Raw genomic sequence first — 27,303 nt, 5'->3', positions numbered from 1 at the left:
CTGTGAACTAGAACCATACACAATAGCTGTATAAGGCAATGAAACAACAGGTTAGCAAAGCTGGACGAAGAGAGAGGAATATGTGCCTACTATTCTTTTAGATTCCGATTGTATTTGTCCTCATCTAGTTTCTTAAAAATTCTAAAGGCAATGCATTTTGTTACCAGCCACACTGTTTCTATAATATTACTGAGAATAAAAACCAGAGAGCATTTGAGTCCAAGGCCCAAGTCCACCAAAGTAGGAATCTCTCCCTTTCTGAGTACAGAGACAGATTCCATAAAGGTCTTTTCTAGGGATCACAAATCCCTCTAAATCCATATCCTTCAGTATGCCTTAACTTAAATGGGAGAAGGGGGATATTAGGCAACTTCATAAATAGTTTAACCAACTACAGGGCTCTGCATTTTAAAATGCCAAAGTCTAATAGCCTAACCAGTCAGATACATGTATAGGAAATTTCAACTCTATGATCATAAACTACCATATTGATTTGTACTGTATAAAGTTAAATATAGAAGAAAAATCACCTAAAGAGCAGAACTTCTTTGCAGTGGCAAACAATTTCTGTCCAGAAGCCCTGGGGACATTTGCCTAATTTAATATAAATAAATAAATACACAAATAAATAAATGCTGGGCAGGCTGTGAGTACATTATTGACCAATGGTTCTAGATTTAGAGTGAAATGGCCTTATTCAAGTATCAGTGACAGAGAAACCTGTTATCTCTTAGGCTTTCCAGCATCTGTCAATATTAAGAAGAAAATGAGGACTTGGAACGGTAAAAGAGAAAAGCCACACAACTAGAAAAACAGTACCCCACACACCTAAAACCACGTGCCACGGGGGCTGGGTTCACTGGAGATGCTCAAGTACTCCTCTGTCCACACTGTGGCCTGGCAATGCTTCCATCCTGTACTGCTCACTTTCCTGTTGCCATGATAACATACCACAACCAAGGCAACTTATGGAAGGACGCACTTACTAGGGCTATGATGCTGTAGGTAAGAGTCATCATGACAGGGCAGCATAGAAACAAGCAAAAGGCATAGCAGCAGGAGCAGGAAGCCGAGCATTCACATCTCGAATTTCAAGCACAAAGCAGAGAGTGCAAACTGGAAATAGACAAGTTTTGGTTATTGTTGTTTTGTTTTGTTTTTGTTTTTTTTAAACCCTCAAACCCTGCCTCCAGTGACATATTTCCTCAAATGAGGTACCTTTTACATCTCCCCAAATAGGGGACCAAATGTTCAAACATCTGAACCTATGGGGGACGGTCTCACTCAAGCCACACTACACATCCCAGCTGTGGAAACACTGTCACAGTAAAACCCTGACCTAGACTGGCCTCAAAGCTGGGGGCTCCTGGCAGATCTCAACCAACTCAAAGCACTGTTTTGAAATATAATGCCTGTCTGCATGTACATTAAACCACCTGTGGGAGTCAGATGAATGACAATGGGACATAGCAAATGCTAATTCCATAAGCTACATTAGTTTTTCAATGTAGTTTGAGAGAATCTCATTCTCTAACTTTTAGAGGACAGAAATAAATATACATTTTATGAAATAGTTCTTTATATAAGGAGTCTGGATACTAGTTCCACTTATACTTAAATGCTAAAAAGTTCTCAGATTTTTGTTCTTCATAGAAACACATTTTTAATGTCTCTCCTACATTCTCCTTTAAGGCACTTTTCTCCTACAGAAGACATTTCCCAGCCACCCCTATTGCAAGTGTATTTCCTCTTCTACAAATTAAAAAATATATATACAAAGACTACATGCAGTTTTTAAGGATCCAGCCCATAGCTGGAGAGAGCATTCAGTTGGTGAGGTATATGCCAAACAAGCATGAAACATCAAGTTTGAGCACCAGAACTCATAGCAAATGCTGGCATAGTGGCATAATTTAATCTCAGTACTAGGAAGGTAACTCACCAGCTACCCTAATTTACTTGTTGCAATGCAACCTTGAGAGAGAGAGAGAGAGAGAGAGAAATCCTTTCTCCAACCAGATGGGCAGCTCCTGACAGAGGACACTAGGTTGACCACTAGCCACCACAGATACACACATGCCTGAGTTCATAATTGGGTCACTATTTTAAGCTTCATAGAAATAGAAGAGCCCAGAGACAATGCCTTAACTCAAACAAGGAGCTCAAGCTGAGCAGCACAGCTTTCTCAGAAGCACATTTTTCACCAATTTGTAAGTATTCACTGGATACTTCATATCAGAAGATATAGCCTCAGGTAGACAGAGTTCCAAATCATAGATATCTAAAGGTCCCATCCCAGTAGAAGAAAAGGAAAGCAGTCAAAACTTGGACTCTGCACCATGATTGAGAGATAATGGGAATGAACATTTCAAAATAAATGCTCCAAGAAAACTCTTAGGGGTTGAAGGAATTAAAAATGTCTGAGATTCAGACATGGGGTCACAGAAGCAATGGTAGGTGTAGAGGGGTAGAAATGGCCCAGCTAGTAGCACAGAGCCCAGCACAGCCACCATTTGGTGCCAGGAACCATAATAGCCTGACATCACTTTTCTACAAAAGAACTAGAAAGCCTGCAAGTGAGTTTCTGGAAAGTCCAAAATGAATGATGTACAAACATTCCATGTTCTTATTAGATATCTGTATAGCAAGAGTCTTGTCTGCTCTGAACTTCTCTGGTCATTCTCTGCAATGAATATATTCTCTATAAAACATTTCTTAACACAAAGGATTGCCATGCTGTCGCGTCCAAAGGATTGCCATGCTGTCGCGTCCCTTCCGACCAGTGGAAAATAAGGACACGACCCGAGCGTTCTTCTCCAGGCAGTTTATTCAGGAACCTTTTCAGCAAGCTTCTTCTTCTCTCGTTCCCTTCTCCTCCCCCAAGACCTCCACGCCCCTTTATATCCTCTGCCTCAACCAATCAGCAGCCCTTACGTCGGTAGCTCCAATTGGTTCCCGACAAGGCGGGATGCATACGTCAGAGCAAGGCACGGCCCACAACCCAAATAAGGACTTGTTTACCAGGAGCAGAATTGCAAGTCATCCTGCCTGGCAGGTTGTCAGGCGCCATCTTAGCGAGGGTGATAGCTTCAGCTTCCCACACAATGCAATGCAAATAAATGAGACCCAATGAATCTTAAATTAAGTGAGGCAACACTGAATAAAATAAGGCCAAGAGTCAGTGACTCCACTTAGCCAGCTCCAAGGCGTAGGCTATCTGATGATGACTCCCCTCAGTGGTTTTCAAATTAATGATGTATTGTGAGAACTCTAGAGGAGACAAGCTCTAAGATCTGTGGAGACCCTTCAGAGTGATTCTGGAGCATCATACCACTTCTGTGCTCCAAATCCCTCCTGTGTAAAAGAATGTGTTGAGACTAAAACTTCCAACAAAAGCTGAACAAGATTTTGAAAATTTTATAAGAACTATGTATTTGCACCTATAAGGTCATAAAAGCTAATTAAAAGAGAAAATTTTTCTCTCTGCTAGAATTATAATCTACTTAGTATGGTAGCATTGGCTATTATTTTCCAGGTGAATCAGAAGTTTGAAGACATTTGTGTGTCTCAGGTCAATTATTTTCTCTCAGTGTAAGAAGTGCTTGTACACTTCATCCTAGACCATAGACTCTGGACTATCTAATTGGATAGTAGACATGACCTACACCATCTGGTCCTTGGAACAAAACTTGGTGTGAAGCAGCAGAGGACAACAGTGATAAAAGCTCAAATCAAGATCCTCTTCTACTCAAGAATCTAGGCCAAAACAAAAGATGCCACCCCTTAAGGCCCAAAGCTATACAAGACAACCATTTAATATGCTTCTTTCTCCCTTGTTCTGTGAACCCAACACCACTGTATAGTATAAGGCTCTTATACAGATTTACCTGAAGATCAAGAAGCTAAGATGGTTTGGGGAAACCATGAGTTCTCTCAGTCTATCACATCTCACTTCATCTTGTTCAACACTTCTCTCCCAAAGTTGTTCTAGTAGCCGAGGTCCTACTTTATTTTCAGCTCAGGTAACACAAATCAGCAGTGAGGCCAAATAGCCTGATGTGTATGATTCCCTCACCACCCACACAACAGACAGCAGGACTGACTACATGGTTTGGTCCCTGTAGAAGAGAGGAGGTGGTTCACCATCGAGATTCATAATGCTAAAAGATTGCTACATGGGAGAAATCACATCCATTTAAGCTTCTACCCTCTTAATTGGAAAAAGGCATAAAAATTGTGGAGGCCTTATCTGAGTCTCCATCTTCCCAGCTCTCAGTCTCTTCTGGAATAGATGTCTGTCACTGCACCTGAGAGCAGATTCCAAGTTTCACTGTGAATCTGAGGCAATGACAATTTTAGAAACTGGCAAGAACAGATCGAAGGAGTTATATAAAGCAAATGTTTACCCAGCATCTGCAGCATATATGGTGTGCTAAGGTTTCCTTGATATTACCAATCTACAGGTGGTCTTCCTTAACATCATCTGCTAAAGAAGAAGAGCGCATGCATCACAAAGGAAGGAACCACACAGAAAGGAAACACCACAAATTGGAGCAGAAATCCAGACAAAGGAGAGGAAACACAAAATTAAAGTATTCCGTGGCCGAAGAGCAAACAAAACCCCAACATAGCATAAATCAAATAAACGCCAACAAAAATAGTCAGAAATCTTCCTGTTCAAGTGTCCACCAGGATTCACATTTTTCACCACTTATGGCATCAGTATGCAAACTTCTTCCATGTCCTAATACACTGGTGGGACATTTCAATGTGACTGAATTGGTCCCTTTGTTTTCTCTTCTGTTTGCTGATAAGCTCAATCATTAAGATTCTTGAAATACCACTAACTTCCAACAAGACCTGCTAATTTGAGAACATAGCATCAATCAACAGAAAACAACAATAAACAAAAACCTACTTTTTGGTATTTTTCATGTATTGCTGTTTTCTGGCAAATGAAAACCACCATTATTTGACAGAAGAAGAAATTGTCCTATGGCACAAATAAGACCAAGAATCTCCTGGTAAGGGGATTCTGAGCCCCTTACGTAGAAGTCTGTCTTGACACATGACATCAATGACATTCCATTGCTACTCTCTATCTCTGGGACTTTTGACTACAAAACTTTAAATAGCAAGGCTCCCAGCTGAGGTCTAGTTCACTAGAACTGTCAGGTCTTTGTTTTTGCTGTTATTTCCTCTATACGTTGCAACAGGAGTCTTAGAAACACAGCTCTGGTTTTATAATTAGGGATCTGCCTGGTAACATGACACTCTACTTTCAAAATACTCTTGGCTCTCACCCTTAGCCCAGTTTCCAGAGAGACTCTTTCCTGTCAACTTGGAGAGTTGGAAGTCTCTTCAAGAGGACTATTTTCTCAATAGGTAATGCAAGACCCACTCTTTCAGTTCCTCTCAAGTCTGTGCGTGGTATGGGAAGATTTTCCATCCCAGAGACAAGAGGTTCCTCAAAGTCAGATTTCAACCACTGTGGAAAAGAATATTAAAGAAATAAATGTTTTCTTCCTAAGAAACAATTTATTTTCTCTTCTACAGGTTGCCCAAGACATAGTCATCTGCAGGAAGTCACATCCTTGTGCTCTAAGACTATGAAGACCTTCTCATTTACAGAAGAATGTTTCTACATGATTTTCTTACCAAAGCATCAATAGAAGTCTCCTGATGCTGTCTGTAGGCTTGTAGGGTACTATGTCTAATCACTGTTCTTACTGAGAAGCAAACAGAAGAACCAAAGTAATAATCCTAAAATAATCAATAACTCAAAGTATAGTGGAAAAGGTTATATCTTTTGTGATTCCAGCTTATTTCTTCCTGTGAGATTGTCAGCAGGCTGCTTCTGAGGTTTAGATCTTACAGAGGTACTCTTATGACAGAATCTTCTCTGGTTACCAAAAAGATAACTTTTTAAAAGTAATGTTTTTCTACTGTGGAAAATTAAACTCATTGGACAACCAAAACCACAGGTGCATTCTTGGCTAAATGGTATGTGGTTTTAACTCAGCATGCAAGTCATTACTTTAGGAAAAGTAAGAGCTTACCATTTAAATACATCTCTTTGCCAAGCAACTTCTGTTTTGCTAACTTCACTTTCATGTATCAGAATCATTAAGCAGTAGAATACTGCCTGGTAAGTCACAGAATCTAACTAAATAGACGTTAATAGACTAGCAGGTGGCTTCATCAACTACTGGGGCCTCCTAAGCTCAGCAGGCCTGATTTGGAGGATCCATCAATATTATGCATGTTTAGAGACATCTCCATGTACAGCTGTGACATGATTACTAAGTCCCCAATCAGTGGCCTCACAGTAATTCAGACATAGGTCATCACTGACGACACCCACATAGACTATTCTTAAAGCACTTTCAGCAGGCTTTGAAGCAACAGTATTTATAAGATCTGCTGAAGTTGTTTATTTGGTTCTTGGTTTTTGTTTGTGTTTTGGTTTTGGGTTTTTTTGTGGGGGGAGCTATTCACTGATAAACACTTCATAAAGACTCCAAGCAGTGACTATTTTAATGCTTATCCCCTAATTATGATGATAATTGTATAACTTCTATGGGGGCGGGGAAGCCTTTGTCAAGAACAGTTGTAATTCATTTCTTCTCTCCATCTGCCATTAATAAAGATTCCCAAACTGGGTGAGGTTTCCCAAGAGAACATGCTAACACAAATCTGGTTAAAGTTGAGTACATATAAATTAATTTAATGGTCACACTAACTATAGCCTATTAGCCAGTGTACCTCCTATTTTTGTACGCCCATAAACTAAGAATGGGAAGAATTATGACAGACTATATGAACAGGATTGAAATGCAAATGTGAACGAACATAAAGTTTTGTAGCATAGAGCTTCATGTTCATTTGTCTATACCTGGTCTATAATTAAGTGCTTTCCCTTTGCAAAGACAGGTATTCACTAACTGCAAGACTACATGTCTCAAAGCTCCACACCATTATTTGGCCTACAAGTCACACCAGGGCAATTATAATTATAGGTGGACACTATTTGAGTAGCACATAAGTTGTCTTACCACAGAGTTTTATTGTAGCATATTTTTAAAAGGTGATCCTCAAATGTTACCAAATCAGAGGACAAATCTCTATATGTTGATTGTGAAGTGAAGTAGGAACTTATGTATGCAGTGTAGGTAAGCCTGTATATAAAGATCACAATATTCAACATATAAAAAAAAGCCTGCCATGAAATTAAGTGTTTTATTGCATTATAAGAACCCATACACACATACACACACACACACACACACACACACACACACACACACACACACACACACAGGACTGCTACCAAAATCTGAGAGTCATTTATTAACAAGAAAAGCCAATAAGTAATGTTATATCAGTTGCATGACTGCTGCAACCAGAGATACATGCCATAAAGAAAAGGGGGGGGAGCATGTGTGTGGCCTATGTGTGATTAGTGTAGTGCATGTGTACACACAGGTGCACATCCACATCTGTGTAGAAGACAGAAGAGGATGTGAGGTGCCTTGTTTTATCCTTGTCTTTGCCAATCGTATTCCCTTAAGGTAGAATCTCTCACAGCGAGTTCCACTGATGCTCCTGTCTGCATCACCACCCACCTGCTCAGCACTCTTACATGCACAGTGTCACCTAGCTTTTTACTTGGATGCTGGGACTGTAAATTCCAGTCCTCAGACTTACACAGCCAAATGCTGTCACCCACTGAGCCATCTTCCCAACCCAAAGAAACAAATCATTTTAAAGAGACTTTTAGCCTTTCACTGAGAACATGCTTGAGCAAGTCAGAATATTGGGTTATATCAGTAATCAATTAAGAAACAAGCAGACTAGTTTGTATTTTTCTTGATTCATAATGAGTTGACAAATCCAACATGCTCAGAGTGTTGTTTCTTCAAGGTGTCAATCTAATTAGCCTCTATAGATGAGTGAGCCAAGTATATGGGATAACACTTTCAAAGTTTAAAATTAATTTGTCATAACCTGAAGGAAAATCTATTAACATGTGTGCAAACAAAAAAACACAAAGCAAAGACTTCAGAGAAAAATCCTCAAAGCCTGTTAAAATGAAGCATTCAAAATCAATTATAGAGAGAGTATCTTGTGTATTATGTGGATGCACTGCCTGTCAATTAAAACCAACAAACAAACAAACAAGCAAAATGGCCTGTAGATAGAAGGTTTGGCATCCAGCAAGGATTCTGGGATAGACCCGCAGGTGCAGGAAATTCTCCTAGGAAGAAGTGAGGACAGATGCATTGTACCTGAACACAGGTAACCAGACACATGGCAGAATGTAGATTAGTATAAATGAGTTGTTTTTAAGTTATGAGCTAGTTACAGAAAAGCCTAGCTATATGGCCTAGGCATTTGTAAATATATTTTGAGTCTCATGAGTCATTATTTCAGGAGCCTGGGGCTGGGAGGAGAAATGAGCACAACAGTTGAAGTTAATTGCATTTTTAGATATTTTTTGAAAAGTATTTGTTTCTCCTCTTTCGGCTCAAAATAATTCACAGTAACTTATGCCCACATTCTCAATCTTTATCATCACATCAACCTTCCCAATTATTTCATTTTGTTTTTATTTGTTTTTAGACACAAGTTAGGTCAAACCATCTTGACCTCTAGAAGATGGAATGTAGCACATCTTTGAATGGCTTCTACTCAAAAGCCAGTATTCCCATATTCAAATCTCAGATCTGTCATTTAGTTCTATAGTCTTTTGCAAGTTTTCTTGCATATATGTAAGTTTTCTCATCTTTACAATGAGCCTATGCTGGGCTTGATAGGAAAATTTTACAATCCCAGCTACTCAGGAGGTTAAGGTAGGGAAATTGCAAGTTAGAGGCCTGTCTTGAGGTGGGGTCAGCCTGGCAACTTAGTGAGAATAAAATAAAACTAGAATAAAAAAGAATGCTGAGGATTCAATCCCTTGGGCTGGAGAAAATGAAGATAAAAAAATAAAATAAAGTTACAATAGTACTCCACTTGAAATGCTGACGACCCAACAAAGTATCTACTATTTTGTAAAAAAAAAAAAAAAATGTTTATATATGCTAAATATGCTTGAGCTACATCCATTTGTGCTCAGCATCTCTAATGATAATTTCACAACCAACCAGGTATCCTATACATCTGTTACCTGAGGAGGAGGACCAGAGATCAAAGCCAATTCTGAGATACAGAGGGACATCCTTTTTCTAACACCAAACAACAGAGGGCATCTTATTTTGACCATCCTCCCTTTACCCTATTTGAGCCAAATTTCATCACAATTCAGTGAGTTTAATTTCCTACAGAAACGCCTGGCAAAGCCAAACAAAGCCCTTCAAGGATGAACAGAAGAGGAAATGCTTCCTTAGTCTCCTTTGTGGTTTGGAGAATTCCTTTCCTCTGTTGGAAGAAGCAAGCTGCCACCTGCTGACGCACAGTCTGTGCCAGCACTCTTCATTAAGCATTATCAGGAAACCCAGATAGAAATACAAAACAGCCACTGTGGGGTATGTATCACCCATAAGCCTGGTGCCACCCAGACAGTACAGGGCCCTGAAGTGGCCACAGATAGGTGAAGAAAAGTACATTAGTGTAAGCACTGTGCTCTCGCTCATGTAATTTTGTTTTTCTGGAGACAGGCCCTTACCATGTAATCAGGCTAGTTTCAAACTCAAAATCCTCTGCATCAGCCTTCCAGGTGCTGGGATTACAGGGCTGAATTGCACTGTGTTACACACATGATTAAGTGATTATGAAGAGTACTCTCCTGGGATGAGGGTCTATGTAGCTCAGTGATAGAGCAGGACACTGGCATAGCATTTCTGAGGCCTACATCCATCTCCCAAGAAGAAGGTTAAAATACCATTTCATAAGTGTGAATTCCATAAAGGAAACAAGTCATTTTTAAAATTGTAATGCCGTATGAGTTCCAAAACAGTATAAGAGTCAGGGGGAAAAAGAGGAGGCAAAGTCAGTACTCAGTCAAACAAACAAACAAACAAACAAACAAAAAACACATTACCATGAAACAAAATTTTAACTAACCCAGTAGATTTCTTTTCCATATTGATTCTATTTTTTGAATAATGTATATAAGAACTATGTTTTTCCTATTTGTAAAGACATTTTCCACAGACTACTAACCCAACTATGCCTAGAATTTATTTTTTTAATATATTTTATTAATTTATTCATATTATATCTCAATTGTTATCCCATCCCTTGTATCCTCCCATTCTTCCCTCCCTCCCATTTTCTCCTTACTCCCCTTCCCTATGTCTGTGACTGAGGGGGACCTCCTCCCCCTGTAAATGCTCATAGGGTATCAAGTCTCTTCTTGGTAGCCTGCTATGCCTAGAATTTAAAACCAGAGTTCACATGTGCTCAAGTAGTAAGATGTAATTGTGTTTTGTACATTTGCCATCTGCAAGTTTCAGTTTTTAAACAGTGTATCATTCAATGCCCTGTGCTTTCTGACTGAAGGACTAGCATCCACCCTTAAAAAGGAAGCATGCTTATTAACAGTGTAGTTTAAACAGAGCAAACAATAGCAAAGAAAATGTAAACATGGGGACTGCATGTTCTCCAAGCTGGCACACTGCTGACAAGCACTTAATACTTTAATAGCATAATAAAACTCCCAAATCTGAATAAAGAAAGCTGCTACAATCTGTACATCCACTAATGGTTCCTTCTATTAGGAAAGAGCCCATGAATGACTTCTTTCAGATATACATCCTCGTAGGAGTATGGCCTCAAATTAGCTTGCTGCCTGATGCCTTTGCAAGTTCATGATTAATGGGACAGACTTCAAGCCATATCCAATGCTTACTTCTACATGGAAAGACATTCCAAATAATAAAAACTTTAAAACTGATACTTTCTTGTAAGACTTTCTTACATCAAAATTCTTAGTTCAAATCAAATGTGTATGTTTTAGCTTTTGTGAAGAGCAGTAATAAATTTTTTTACTGATTTTAAAATCCTAGTGATTACCCCTATCTAGTCAAGGCCTAATCAGGAATCTTACAAACATGGTTTCTCATTTACTAAACACATAAATCTTTCTTGCAAGACTGCACTACTGTGTGTCCTATGATAGTGAACCGTTAGCCAGCCAGAAGCCAACACTTTACTGTTAAGAGTCACCTTTTTCTTTTAAGCGGCGTACTCAAAATAAGTCCTGCTAGGCTCCAGCATAGTTGCTACTCTTATTTAGACTTTGAAGCTTTCAAACCTTCTGTATTCATAAAGCAAGCAACTGTGCTGGAGTGGAGGAGTCCAAATGCTGGCACCATTTCCTGCCCTTTTCCAGCTGTGCAACTCCACAGCCTGTCCACACACTGAGAACTTGAGCTTTCGGCTCCGAGTCCCGCAGCGTATCACCAGTTTCTGAAGACACTGGTAGCACCCCCAAGTTTGAACAATACAAGTGAATCCTGTCCCTCTTCATTCTGTATCTGAAGCCACACCCTCTTAGCAGGCCACCTAGACACAGCCTAGAGAGAGAGAGAGTAGGTCCCAGGTAAAGGATCTTGCTAATCCTTGCCCAAGTTACATCCTATCTCAGAACCAAGCCTCAGGTAAACTTTGAAGGCTACAAAGCAATCTCAGAACTGATGTTTCAGTAGCTGAAATCTCCATTTGTGAAGAAATAAATCTTTTCATAAGAAAAGAAATTTTAAGTTAATGGAAACACACACACACACACACACACACACACACACACACACACACACACACACACACGGCTGCATACAGTCTACACAGTATCACCTAACTTTTTATTATAAGTGTTCACATTCAGTCTTCAACTTCAGGTACACAAATAGCAATGTGCTTCAACAAACCTACTCTCCTCATAGCCATATGAGTGAGGGAAGGTGGAGACACCTACTTATAATACAAGCATTTTCAATAGAAGAAAGAAACCCTACAGATAAATAGCAGCAATGCTGATTCCCCAGGTAAAACACACTTCCTATGTAGTCAATTTCTGGCACATTTTTAAAAACTGGCTTACAATTCTTAAACATCAACCAGCACAAAGGCTGTGTGGCTCTGCTCCTTTGTTTTCCCACCACTGTAAGGCACCTTGGGCAGTCTATTCCCAGTGCTGTGAACACTGAGCTTGCAAACATTGCCAACTATGACAATACTTATAACATCATGAGGGAGGACAAATTTGTGATATTTCTGTGTAACGATGGTTGGATTCACCACAGTTCTCTGCATGTGACAATATCACATATCTGGATGTCACAACCCCAGATTGTTATTTAGCCTGGACATGAGAAACAGGATGTTGTGTTTTGAACACAGAACAGCAAAACTCTTGCTTTCTAGAAGAGAAAAGCATCACACACAGAAGAGTAAGGCCAGGAGGCTCATAGAAGGTAGAGCAGTCAGTCACCCAAGACACCTGCCTTAAATAATTTCCATAGTTCAAAGAGAAGGTGAAATGAGCAGCTGTTTGGTGTTTTGTTCTTGAAAAAACTCAAAAGAGTTAAGAGTAAGAAATGCTCCGTGAGATCATAGTTCAAGGTCTTAACTGGGAAGGAAGTCTATTTCCCAACAAGTTTCATGTACCCAGACGGGGACAAGGTGGCAGCTCCTGTAAGAGTAGGTGGAGGACTTTAGTGTCTTAGAGACCTGCATATCTGTATGGAGTTCTCCGGCCTGGACAATATTTATGCATGGACTAGCAGCATCTCTACAGCTGTGTATCAGCTAGGAGCAATCTCAGCAACCTGCTCTCTAAAGCAATAATAAAACCAAGACACCATTGCTTATCTGTGCTGTTTTTGGGTTTTACAAAGAGATGCTTAACCTATGCAGAAAAGAAAATCTTTCAAAGATAAAAAAACAACAACAAAAACAAAAACAAAACCTTGCTGGGCATGGTGGCGCATGCCTTTAATACCAGCACTTGGGAGGCAGAGGCAGGCGGATTGCTGTGAGTTCAAGGCCAACCTGGTCTACAAAATGAGTCCAGGACAGCCAAGGCTATACAGAGAAACCTTGTCTCAAAAAACCAAAACAAAAAACTTAAGTGACCTTTAGCATGAAGTTAAGTGACTTTTAAATAAAATCACAGAGGCACGCCTGTTCACACTGTATAAGCTCAGACTCTTGAGCAAGGCTCATTCCATGGCTATAATTGTGATGTTGAGCCACATCTAGGGAGATGACGATGAAAGCTGTTTTTTAACACTTAAAGAATATGTACAAATAAGGGAGATCCACAAAACAGAATAATTACTACCTGGACTTCTATACAAAATTCTAGCCTCAGTCACCATGCACCTCTAAAACATAACACCAATGATTATAAGCTATGATACATGCTTTTTCACTACCTCACTAGGGATGCACTATCATGCATTTAAAACCAATTTAATTTCTCATTCTATTTCCAAAATAAAGGTAGTTACCCAGCTAAGCAGTAATAAGATTTGAGATACACATTATCGGGTGATGATCAGCCAACTAATTCTCCTTCCTGTGGAAAAAAATTAGCATTAAATCAAATACAAGCAGCATGGCCAAGCATGTTTTGGCCTCTCAAGGTGTTCAATAAAATTATGAATACAGTCCAATGGCACACATCTGCTTTATTAGTAAAAATACAAACCAATAAAAAGGACACTATAGAATAAATTCTCTGCTATGTGTGGTGCCCACATCCCACTCCTCTTTTCTGGAGCCTGTCAGGAAAGCTGTGGTGGAACATGTGCTAGAGGCCCCCAACCTTTGAACATGGAAGAGGGGCACAGTAACAGAAAGGTGGTTTTGGCCTGTTCAGCTACTGTACTCCAGCACCATTCTTCCAGACTTAAAACTTTAGAGCAATTCTGGCTTCTGCTGTATAACTTCCTAAATCAAAAGGTTTTTGGCGGCAAGAATACAGACGTGCTTTTAGTGACCAAATCTGTGTCAGATTTCCTCTGCCTTTTACTTGTGTACTAGTGTGAACAAGAAAATCCCTGATTATATTAATTGCCTCTCAGTACTAACTGACTTTTCCTGGAGTCTCCGGCCAGGCTCTGTTCTGCTGTAGGACAAAGGAATCCACTCTACTTCTCTGGGCAACACTGAAGGCCACAGTTCACACCAATCTGTTCCTACCACCATCATTTGCTGTCTGTTAACAAAGATCACAGTGTACCAAGAAGGAAAAGGGAAAGATTCTTTGTAAATATCATACTATTTAATCTTCACAATATCTCAAGGAATATTTTATGCTTATTTTATAAATAAAGACACTGAAGTTTAGAGTGCACAGCCCACAGACCATAAAGAAGCCCAAAAAGACCACTCTGAGCACATGGCCTCAGCACTGATGACTACCCTATGACTCCCCCAATTCTCAATCGTAATGTCCTCCCATATCCATCCACCCTGACCATGATCCTCAGGACCCCCCTGAACTGCTGCACTCCCAAAAGTAGTCTACATCCTTACCACCACCACCCCTCTCCACTCGCTGGCTTCCCACACACTGAGAGTATGTCTGCTTCTACTCATCGAAACTTCATGTTGCAATGTCTGGCTTCAACACCACTTCAGGCAGAAGCCTAATGTTGGTGGAAGAGTTTCTACTTCTGAGTACACAGCATGGTCTATACTGCTGATGTACACCTTCAAGCATAGAAATTTCCACTTCCCGGTCTGTGTCATCAGTAGCAAAATGTCACTCTATACACAAAAGGGGCTGCTTTCACTCTGTAACAAGTGTTTTGAAGCCTTTTAACTGAATTGATAAACAAGAACCTGTTGGGTTTATTCTTTTACTGAGTATAGGCAATCATCAGAAAAGTCAAAACTACAGAGCTGGCACATAAAAGGAGGCACATAACCATCATTTCAACTTACAGAAACTAAGAATGTTCCTCAAGGGAAGGCTCCCTGCTCTAGACTTTAAGAAGAAAACAAAGATGATGGACAGGGAATTTTTATACTAATAAAACATAATTCAGTGACTCAAGTTTAGACTCAGAAGATGGATGCCAATTGGACAGCAGATGCTCCTACACTTTTATTTTTAAATGATTACGTGTTGGGTGATGATCTAATGTATTTTGAAGCTAATTACTGACTGACTGCTGTCTCTGTCACCCACCTTTGATTAATAAAAAGCCATCCCACCTGGGCAGGACAGAAGAGCTAGAGCTGTGGCTACAGGTCCCAAGAAGGTGAGAGAGGAATTCTGGGAAGAAGAAAGACCGCCACAAGGAAAAAAGGAGAAAGACTTGAGGGGGAGGAGTAGGCTGCCATGGGTTAGATGGAAGAAAAGCGCATGGCAGGCATGGATGGAGATTCCAGCCCAAATGAAAAACATTAGCAAGTACTTGGTATTATGGATGGGAGGTAGCTTGATAGAAGCTTTTGGAAGCTGATGGGATGGAGGCAGAAATCCCATGCCTGCCCCACTATGGGAGGTAGTTTAGGAGTTTGTCCTGTCCCAGGTTGATTAAGGCTATTTTAAAATATAACAAGTATTTGTGTCTTAATTGATCGCTAGCAGGGCATACTGATAATACAGATAATTTTAAAACAATAATCAATTGCTTCATAGTCTTTTGAGGCACATGTGTAAAGAGACTATGCTATGCTAATTCTGTTAGAACAACTGGCAAAGTTTTCAACACCTCAGTACTGTCAACTGAAATGCTAAGAATAACACTATTTTATTTCAGAAACAGTATTTAGAGCCTTCTACAACTGCAGATGAGCAGTCTGACTCTAAGGACTCAAGGTAACAATCCAAATTTTACAAAAACATCTTCCGGGTGCCCTCAAACTCACAATCATCTGCCTCCGCCTCCCAAATGTTGGTATTACAGTATACACACTACCACATAAGTTGATGCCATTCTCAAAGCAAACCAATGTATGATACATTTGATTAACTGGATCCTAAGTTAAAAAAAATTTACCCATATTAGAAAAGCTTTTCTTAGCAATAAAGCCTTTTGTCATTTACATGCAAGTATGTCTAATTTAAACTAACAAGCTAGTTCTATAATATGAAAATTCTGCATAATTCCTGGAAAAGATTTTAGCAAAATCAACCCTACTACTTTCTAAAACTAAATAGCCAACAGAAAATTCCATGCCGTTTATAAAAGTATCTCCCATTGTATGCATATGTAAGCAAAATGAAATTTAATATGTTTTAGAAATTGTATTTCAAATAATAGCAGTAGTAAAGTGGATAAAGCTCAAGATGACAAACTAAAGTAACCGGACCCCAACCTGTTAACAGAATCAGGAAATAAAATTCATCAGTCTTGGCAGGGTATCCTGACAGGAAAGAACAGCTAACATTTATTTTGTCTTCTTAATGGGAAATTAACATGTCTTTTAAGATCTATCATTTACTTTAAAAACTCTTCTCCAATATTAACCTTAAGTTCTTATTAATGAATACACATAAAATTATTATACCACTCAGGTGTTCAGGCAGGCTCTTAAAGATCAGAGTATGGTATATATCTAAACTTTCAAACAATCAAACTTATACAAGTCTTTTAATTACTTTTAAGTATTCCCATGGCTAATATCTGTAACAACTCAAACAGTAAGCTTCCCTTAAGGAAAACTGAGAATTTTTTTTTTCCAGGTGGCAATATATTTTTTACTATTGGGTCATATATATGATCCTTGCAAAAAATATAACTCAGTATCATCAAAACTCAAAAAAGAGCATAGACATTGCAATGTGAGATAAGGGGTGAAATTGTAAAAAAAAAAAAAAAAAAAAAAAAATTGATAGAGGAAAACAGTTTTATCCCACCCGACCTGGGAGCCAGGCCAGGCTACTGTGCCTGAATCACAGGTAGCAAATGGGGTCAACAGTGAGGCAGTTGACTGTCCACGCTCTGGACCACTTCTGCCCCAGGCTCAGTCACACTGCACTGAAAATCAACATCTACCTTTCAGAAGCCTTGAGTCTCTACCTTTTAATCTTCAGTTTGAATCCACCAAATAAAGTTGAGGTATAAAAAACCCAGACTTATTAACATGTTAGGTTATAAAGCATCTGGAAGAACCAAAGAAGCTCAAGCATCATTCTTTTACCTGAGTACACATAAGCCTTGCATGTAACATCATACTTATGACTACACACATAAGACACAGTGCTCACTGTCACCCTATGTGCATGAAGAGCATCTGACAAAGAGTTCCCTCACCCCAGAGTTCCCTTTGAACGCACTCCTATTCAAATAAAATGTGAAAATCCTCTTTGTAAAAATATATCATTCCATTAGTTAAAAACAAACAAACAGACTGAGAGCTAAGGGTATAACTTGGTGTTTAAGTACTTATATTAACACAAACTAAGCCCTGGGTTCAATCTTCAACACCCCATAAAAACCAATGAAAGGACGTGGGAGTGAAGAAAACACATATACAACATACAGAACACCCCCACATGCACATATGTGACTAAAGAAAGATGTTCCATTACTAAAACCAGGAGAAACACCTCATTTCTAAACTGAGCTTCATTCAGAAGTCCCTCCAAAGCCACATGCTGACTTGTTATTTTTAATAAAATGACACCAAATTCTGTAATGACATAAAAGAGCTAAGAAAGGTCGTAGCATCCTAGAATTTATCTTTAATAAAATATAATCACTGTAAATCAAGTGTAGCAATATATTCTAGCTGGCATAGGACCGTCATGAGTTCAAAGTCAGCCTGGGCTATATAGCAAGATCCTATCCTTTTCCCCTCCCCCCAAATCTAATAACTGCATGAGTAATTTCCTATAATTTAGTCTGGAAATGATATAAAGAAGATACTACTTTCAAGTAAGAAAAAATTTTATACATCACAAATATCTTTTTAGCTGGTTGTTGTTGTTTAAATAAAAAGAAAAATTTCCCTTCATAAGTAAAGTTTAAGGTTTCAAATATAATTCAGTAGTGAAATGCTTTGCTAGCTTGTTCAAGATTCTGAATTCAACTCAATTCCCAACAGTAGGATAGATGGACGGATGGATGGATGGATAGATGGACAAACTGATTATATATAAAGATTGTCCTAGCTTGCTTTCTGATTCTGTGATTATACCGTGAGCAAAGCAAATTGGGGCAGAAAGGGTTTACTTCAACGTACAGATTATGTATACTCCATCACTAAGGAGAGCCAGGGCAAAAACTGAAGGAAGAACTGAAACAGAAATCATGGCGGAATGCCACTCACTGGCTTGCTCAGCTACCTTTCTTATACAACCCAGGCTAACCACACCGCCCCACCCCCTACCCCGCGCCCGCCCGCGCGGTGAATCAGCAATTAAGAAAATTGTTTTACATGTCCACAGACCAATACAACAGAAATATAATTCCTAGATTGGGGTTCTTCCTCACAGTTAACTCTAGTTTCTATCAAGATGACAATAAAAAAACTATATACAAAGAGATACACACATACATATAAATGCCTTCTATTATGTGGTGAAATGATGTAATAATTTTTAAGCTACCATTTTCCACTCCAGCACTATGGAACAAAGCTGGTCTGCAAAATCATTTGGCTACTGTTATTTCCCCACCAATATGCAACAGAGAAGGGTTTAATCTTATTTCCTCTAAAATGACTCATCCATACTAAATGAACTCATAACACTACCAAAAAATGAACAGTGACATTCAAAGTACATCTGCAAACACTATTTTCTCATGAAAACCAAAGTGTTTCTGTAAAAGCCTTTTATACTCTGAGGATACACAAATTATCAGCTGACCATAACCAGGACTAGCAATGGCCATTGCCTCTCAGAGTGGCCTTCTGATGTTCCTAACAAGTCTTAAGAAACTATCTGCATGCCGCGGGTCCAGTCATGCTTTTGCTATCCCTTCTCTACCACGGAGAGAAAAGCATCCTTTAGTACATGGTTGGGGTAAGTTAAATGCAGGGAGAAGGACCCTGCAGAGAGGAAAAGAAGAACCAAGGCAGCTTCCTAAGGAAGCACGACATCATCAAGAAACCACAGCTAGGACATCAGGAGAGGGAAATACAATCTTTGCCAATTCCACAGAAAGATGACAATCCTGAAGTAATATTTACATCAAATAAAATGGCTTAATTTTATGACAACTGGTCAAATTCCCCTCTTAAATAGCTTCCTTTTACTGAGTTAAACCATTAAATTTCATTCCTTTATCAAATCACTTTGTTGTAACAAGCTCCTAAATAAAAACATCACACAGCTAGCTTAAAGTAGCCACTTAAACATTTTCCCAGTCACACAGATCTTAATGAACTTCTATACAGTTAGAATGAACATTTTGAAGCCACAGAGCATTGAATTTAGCACTTGTAATAGCTATCCTTGGTAGTCAATTTGACTATGTCTGGAGTCAACTAAAATCTAAGCATCTGGGCATGATGTCTGTGTAGGATTTTCTCGATTGTATCATTTGTGTTGAGAAGACCCACCCTAACTTTGGTCACACCTTTGGTGGCAGTCTACATGAAAGAAGGAAGCTTTTCCCTTTCCTGCTTGCCTTCACACTCTGCCAAGCTCGTCTATTCTATTGCTAGGGCGTTCCTTTACTGGTATTAGAACCTACTTCTTTGGGATTCCAACATAGACTAAAAGCCAGCCAAGCTATCCAACCCAGCCTTGTGGACTGAAGTACCACCAAGGCTTTTGTTTTTTGGTCTTTGTTTTGCCTTAAGTTTCTCTAATACATCCCGTGTGTGTGTGTGTGTGTGTGTGTGTGTGTGTGTGTGTGTGTGTGTGTGTGTACATAATTTTCTCATTCTATCAATCTGATCCTAGAAAACCCTAATATATACTTTCAATTACATTTTTATGTATTTATCCAACACACACGCGTGTGCGCGCGCACGCACACACAGTTGAAAGGAGGAAAGGGAGCTTTATATCCTTTCATGACTTACGCCCTTTTGCTTATACTCCATCCATCCTCATCACCTCAACACCTTCCATTTTAAATTAGTGAAATCTTTGTGGCTGTGCTCCAACTTAGCCTTTCAAATGCCATTTTCTTTCCAATGACTCATCTGACCTTGGATAAGCTAATCACTCTCATTCATATTAAAACAAGTTAAACAACTTCTCACTTAGAAAAGTATCCATGTCCCAGGATTGTAATCACATGCATTAATTAATGATCTCTCTGATCACTCGTGTTAACTTTAAGTAAGGAATCTAGTTTCAACAGCATGAGTTTGCGAGGTCGATTTACAGGCACATACTCCAAGTGAAAGGAAGAAGGCCTTATTAAGAGGGCCTTATTATTAGCAGCAGAAGTATTTTCACAGTATCTACTGGGAGAAAACAAAGAAAAAGTTTACATGAATAAATTACTTCCAAGAGATTATTCAGTACTTACAGAAGAGATGAAAGGCAATTTATTCCACATGATGATTTTTAAAAAAAGAAGATGATGATGATTCACAGTGACAACCTCTTAAGTGGCAAATTCACCTAGTGAATTTTAAATACTTGGATTTGGTATACATACAACTTCATAGGAAGCTAGGCAAGAGTGTGGCTCAAAGCATATTGTAGACAGTGAAAGAGACACAGCTGAGACCTAGCTGGTCCACTGCTTTGATGGGTGGTCCTTGACTGGTTTATAGGTTTCTCCCTAAATGTCACTTTCTAAGTGAGCTCATAAATGAGGGTAATTTATGGGCTTCTCCCAAGATGCTGCTTAGATATATGCAAAATACTGTATCATCACTACCATGATTAGAAAAACATTACCTGCACACTCTGAGTTAGGGAGGGAAAGGAGAAAACACAAATACACACATCTTCAGGGCCCAAACTCATGTCCACAGATAGCTGAGCTTCTGCAAAAGCCAAGCTACACAGGTTGGTTTTTCCTAGTCTGACACACAAAGAGCATGGCATTGAGCAGGCAGACGAGCAATGTGAAGAAGCTTTGGGATGAAGCCCTGGGTACCAGGTCTGGGCTGGCTATAGCATCTCAGTAAATGCTAACCTAGAAATAAGATATCCCCAAACCCTCTGAAGAGGTGTCACCACCAACACCTCCATAACAGTGGTTATCATTGATGTTGCACCTGCTCTCGGATTCTCCTGTAAACTACAAACCCACCTAGTTATCAACCAAAATCAACTATGCAGACAAGAAACAACAAAGAGAGGAATCCTAACCTATTCAATGGGCATTTTCATAAAGCAAAAGAACAGTTATGAACATCTCTAAAAGTGTCATTTTGAAATGTTTGGGGTGATCAGAAACATATCTACCCATCATATAACAAGTTCCAAAGAATCTCCAAGCCTGCAACCGGACCAGCTTTCCTTTTGGTGGCACAAGCTGGGGATACTAATCAGATAGCAGTGTCCAATGTGGCTTTGCCACGCTAAGATTATGGAGCATGGTAATTGGCTCTTAGAAGCATGAAAATAAAGCATTCATTTGGAGACCACCCCTAGGTTGGTAACTCAGCATTTTCTCCCTGTGCATTCTGGGTCCCTTTTGTAGAATGGAGTACCATCTACCCCATAATCGTCAGTGCACTCAAAAAGGCAAAGGCTGTATCCACCTGAACCTTTTGTAATATTCTTTTGTGCCCAAGGAGGAAACTGGCCTTCAAACGCCCTATGCTATCTCCACTCCAAGCAAGCAAGTGCATGGTACTCAAAATAGTAAATGAATTCTACCAAGATTATTTCCTTGAACAGAAACACAATGCCTCAGAGAAAACCATGAGGACTAGAAAATAAAAGGCCTACAAAAAAACTGGAGATATAGGAAAGACGTGCTTGTGCTATTTTGTACTCCACTCACACTTTACAGACTTGCTCTCTTAGTAGGACTCAGGGGAGATCACCTGTGGCCACAGACCAATGAGAGTAGCAACCTGCCACACTGAGTGGTAGTACAAGGAATCTGGAGTGCATGTCCTATGTGCTGCCTCCTATAACCATGGCCCAGGCAGGGAAACTGGAAAGAAACAGAGAAAAAGAGGGCAGAGACTCAGAATGGAATGAGACTGTCAGCTCTGGACAGGCTCTGGTGTGAGGTACTGAAGGCCAGCAGCCTTGGTAGAGGACATCACAGTGACTACCTGAGAAAAGGTTCATGCACAGCATATGCATATATGCATATGTACACAAATACCCTTCTGCTCACAGGTGCATACATACTTGGATTCCATACCCTCAAATATACCACACAACCAAAGAACATACCTGTGATACCCAGTTGCATCTTAGGGCTATAGGAGAATCCAGTGTCAGAGCCATTACAGTTGTGTGATTACTGTCCTTATTGCAGGTAGCATAGATGTAGACAAGAAAAGGTGGGCTTAAAGACATACAAAATGTAGGACACAGTATTTGGGTAATTTTATTTAACAAGATTCCTCTTCTTTGTTCATTTGCTAGCCAATAGAAGGTGTTCACGTTACAAGCAAGCATGGGAGAATCCTCTAGAAACACTTAAGAACACATACATAGACACACAGGAGTGAGATAAGCAGTACACACACATATAGCTGTGGTGGTTTCGGTAAGAATGGGCCTCCTGCCAGGCATTGTGGCACATGCCTATAATCCCAGCACAAGTCTTTTGAATCCCCAAAAGCCTGGCCTCGGTGACATACCTCTTACAACAAGGCTTCCCTTTCCCAAACAGTTCCACCAACTGGGAACTAAGTGGTGGGTTTTGTTGTTGTTGGTGGTGGTGTTGTTGTTGTTGTTGTTGGTGGTGGTGGTGGTGGTGGTGGTGGTGTGTATGTGTGTGTGTGTGTTTGTGTGTGTGTGTGTGTGTGTGTGTGTGTGTGTGTGTGTGTGTGTGTGTGTGTGTGTGTAAGACATGGTTTCCCTTTGTGCTTTGGCTGTCCTAGAATTCATTCTGTAGACTAGGCTGGCGTTGAACTCACCGAGATCTTCCGGCCTCTGCCTCCCAAGTGCTGGGATTAAAGGCATCTTAAGCCAAATTTTTCAGTTGCTTTGGCCATGGTGTTTTGTCTCAGCAGCAGGAGAACAGCCAGCACATCAGCCTAGAAACCACCTACTCAACACAACCTCTGCACTTTCCCATTCCACTTCCTCATCCCATCAGCATCATGGAATGTAAGAGAGATTTACTCTGCCAACACACAACACCCAGGGGAGCTGCATCTTCCAGGGAAACTGTGATCACTCAGCTTTCATTTAAGTGCCATCTCTTTGACTTACTTAAGCCTAGTTGAAACTGGAAATGATTTCCAGGGACTTGGAATCTCCTCCAGCCATGTTACAGGTTTTCCCCTGGAGGAGAGAGCAGGAAGTGACATGAGATCTACGGGTATGTGCCCCTTTCATTGCCATAAAACATCTTTTCAAAAAGAAAAAGAGCAGCTGGGTGTGGTGGCGCACACCTTTAATCTCAGCACTCCGGAGGCAGAGGCAATTGGATCTCTGAGTTCGAGGCCAGCCTGGTCTACAAAGCTAGTTCCAGAGCAGCCATGGCTACATAGAAAAACAAAGAAGGGAGCAGGGGAGAGCGTGAGCAATCTGATATTGATGGGGATAAGGGAAACTTTTCTACCCTCTAAATGAATGCAAGATAGCAGTAACAAAGCCCTGGCACTTCACCTAGTAGTGAAAATCAGTAACCCAGTGAGCAACGTATCCTCTTGTCTTCACAGCTCACTGTAGAGTCAATCAATCATATGCCTGTTGTGACTTTCATGTCTGCCACTGACCTGCAAATGAACAAAGCAGCTGAACTCATCTTTCAAATGAGATTAAATGGCCCTCATGTCGTTACCCTTCAATGAGTACGTCCTTTTGAATCACAACTCACAAGAACCTCTTTGAATATTGCTCACTTAGAATTTATAGTTTGCAAACAGTCTGAGTAAAATTATAAAATGCCAAATCTTGTCTCAGAATTAACCATGTTATAAATGACTACTGAAAACTGGACTATAAAATAAAGTCCTTACTGAAATGCATCAAAATGCCTAATATATAAATGCAATTGTGACTGAAAAACATAAAATAAAAACATTCTGTCGGCCAGAAAAATTATCTTGATTGTTAATTCCAAATGCTTAATGAATTATAAAAAGAAAGCTCAGATACAACCTTGTAGCCATTAACTCAATGTACATCTTCACACTACTCAAGCTCCACTGTAATAAAGAAGCTGTATAGAGGTCCTGTGAAACCACTTAAATTGGAACAGAAGCACATGATTTTGGGCTATAAATTTTGTGGCAGTTGTTTTCCAAGGTATAATTCAGAGAAAAGCATCAACCTCGAATAGAGCTATTATGGGTTTTATAACAGAGAGCTGACCCTTGAAAGTCTTGGATAGACTGCTGGAAAAATGAGACGCACAATAAAACAAAATAATCAGAGTTGCATTTGATTAGGACACTCTCTCTCTCTCTCTCTCTCTCATCTCTGACGTCTCATCTCGTCTCTCTCTCTCTCTCTCCTCTCTCGCTCTCCTCTCTCGCTCTCTCTCTCTCTCTCTCTCTCTCTCTCTCTCTCTCTCTCTCTCTCTGTTAGATTAAGAATGAGAAAGAGGTCAGACGTGGTCGTGCACACCTTTAATCCCATCACTCAGGAAGCAGAGGCAGGTGAATCACTGTGAGTTGGAGGGCAGCCTCATCTACAAAGTGAGTCTAGGACAGCCAAGGCTACACAGAGTAACTCTGTGTCAAAAAACAAGCAAACAAACAAACAAACAGGAATGAAAAGAATCCAGGCGTGGTGGTGCACACCTATGATCCGGCACTTGAGAGGCAGAGGCAGGTGGATCTGTGAATTCAAGGCTAGCTTGTTCTACAAAATGAGTCCAAAACAGCCAAGGCTAAACAGCAAAACCCTGTCTCAGAAAGAAAGAAAGGAAACAAAGAAAGGAAAATAAGAAAAGAAAAGAAGAGAAAGAACCAGGCATGGTGCTTCGTGCCTGTAACCCTTACCTGAGAGGCTGAGGTGGGAAGATTTCCATTAGTTGGAAGCCAGTTTTGGTTAAGAGCAAGACCTATCTATGTGAGAGAGGAAGAAAGTGAAGGAAGGATGACAGTGAAGGATGGAAGTAAGGTAGAGGAATTAAAACAGGTTTCTCAGAACTTAAAATTCTATAATATGCAAGTAAACAGAAAAAATACTTTTAATAATTATTAAATATTGTTCAGAATAGACTTGAAGCAGTAGAGTGAAAAGGCAATTATTATTTCTAAGGTATTTTCTAAAGCTCAAAGCAAAATAATTGTTTCACAATGGACATGGTGGCAGACATCTTTAATCCTAGGACAGCCGAGAATATATAGAGAGTCATTCTCATATTTTTGGTTGTGAGTCTAGTATTTAAAGGCTGAGCCATCTCTCCAGACCCAGAGGCATTCTCAAAAGAAAGAAAGAAATTGTTCCATTAGTTTATGTACCATTTTTGGGAGGGGGGTGTTTTCAGAAAGGATATCACTATGTAGCTCTGGCTTAGCTGGTGCTAACTATGTAGACCAGGCTGGTCTCAAACTCGGATACCCCTCTGTCTCCATGCTGTGCTTGGATTAAAGGCATGCACCACCACACCCAGCATGTACCACTTTTTAAATTACTTGTGTACAATGACGTTATAAACAATACATAAGGCAAGGCTGGTATCTCAAAGAAGTTTTACCAAGCAGCCTAACGGGTTATAGTTTCACTACAATTGTTTCTGCATCTTAAATGTGTGAGTAACAGGCAACATTTGTGTCTTGCTGGTACCCAATATTCACAAGAGGTCATCACTGTGAAAACGTGCTTTAACCTTTTCTACCCTCAGAATGTTTATGAGCAGTTATTTTACTCAAATGTATGGTAACAGCTTCCTACTTTCCCATTTCTACAAAGTATGCCTAGCCAAATTCATCTTAGTATCTACTGGAAGTCATGCATAAGAAAAGAAAGTAGTGAGCATACCAATGTGGCCAATGCCAAGGAATGTATGTAAATGAAGGACTCTAAAAAGAAAGTCAAGGGGTTTACAGCAGCTTATTGGAGCAACTTATCTTCCCACAGCTACAGCACAGTCCTGAACTCATCCTCACTGATCACTGAATTGATTCTGTACCATGATTAATGGGGAAAATTCACTCTAAGTACCAGCACTCTTTGCCCCTGGAAAATCTACTTAAATATTCATGAGCTGTGCTTACTACTCTATGCAACCCAGAATCATTAGTGGGCATGATGTCTTACTTTTATCTTTTCTTATCCATATTCCAAATGGGGAGGGGGAAAAAAGAGCTTTTGTCTTCAAATCTAGAAACAAAGACCTGTCTACAGATGAAAGCACTGGGTACCCCAGAAGAGGTCCTCACAAAATGCATGGTGTATAACCTGTCTCAGCTGCTAATATTCATGTTCAGCTTTCATGTTCAGCTTTCCAGGTTCTAACCTTCTCCAGAAAGAAAAATAGGCCAGTTTATCTACCTTACTTTCTCTCTCCTGTAAATTGTCTTCAAAGCTCCTGATCTCAGCAGAGACCATGGCTAGAGTCATTCTTGATGCAAATAACCTACCACATGTTCCCAATACTCAAGTGCCAACTTTCCTCTCCCTGCCCCGTACCATGAGGACAAGTTTGTCCCAATTTCTTTTTGCTCTCCATTTCTGTGGGATCCACAAAGGCTGGTCTATGAATCCATGGGCCATTAAGATATAAAAAATGGACATTGTTTCAAGAGTCACACTGAAGAAGTCTCTTTCCACTTCAGTGCATGATCCTAAAACACTCTGAAACCCTCAGTTAACCTGACTTATTTTCTTCAAGGATGAACAGAGCTGAGGATTTAGCTCAGCTGATGGAATGCCTGCTTGCCATACACAAATCCCTGGATTCAATCTCCAGCTCTACATGAAAACAGCACAGTGGGACATACCTATCATTGCAGCACTGAGTTGGAGGCAGGAAGATCGTAAGTTTAAGGCTACCCTTTCGCCATTTAGTTCTTTCTCCAAAGCCAGCCTGAGCTACATGAGACCATGTCTCAAAAAAAAAAAGAATGAACATAGGTCACATAGGTTCAAATGTGACTACAAAAGATGAATGAAAGATTGTACTAGACATCCAAGAAGGTGGTCCAAATTTAACCTTCAAGTTTCTACATGAATAACTTATTCAGAAAAGTCATTCTTTGGGAGACTACCTGTTCTGATAAGATGTTTGAAGCTGAAAACACACACACATAATTTCAGGGGGAAAAAAGGCTAGCTATGAATAAAATCAACCTGCTAGAATTAACATTCATTTTCATCAAGTAAGGCAAAGATACCAA

General features: G+C 39.8%; 1 protein-coding gene across 2 annotated transcripts in view; it reads right to left on the bottom strand.

Moving 5' to 3' along the window:
• Window positions 1-27,303, bottom strand: part of Dip2c (disco interacting protein 2 homolog C) — a 402,377-nt gene that overhangs the window by 255,326 nt on the left and 119,748 nt on the right. The gene's annotated exons all lie outside the window — the stretch shown is intronic.

Source organism: Acomys russatus, chromosome 9, assembly GCF_903995435.1.
Source record: "Acomys russatus chromosome 9, mAcoRus1.1, whole genome shotgun sequence".
NCBI lineage: Eukaryota > Metazoa > Chordata > Mammalia > Rodentia > Muridae > Acomys > Acomys russatus.
The sequence above is the reverse complement of the archived record's forward strand: the minus strand, read 5'-3'. Positions and strand labels throughout refer to the sequence as shown.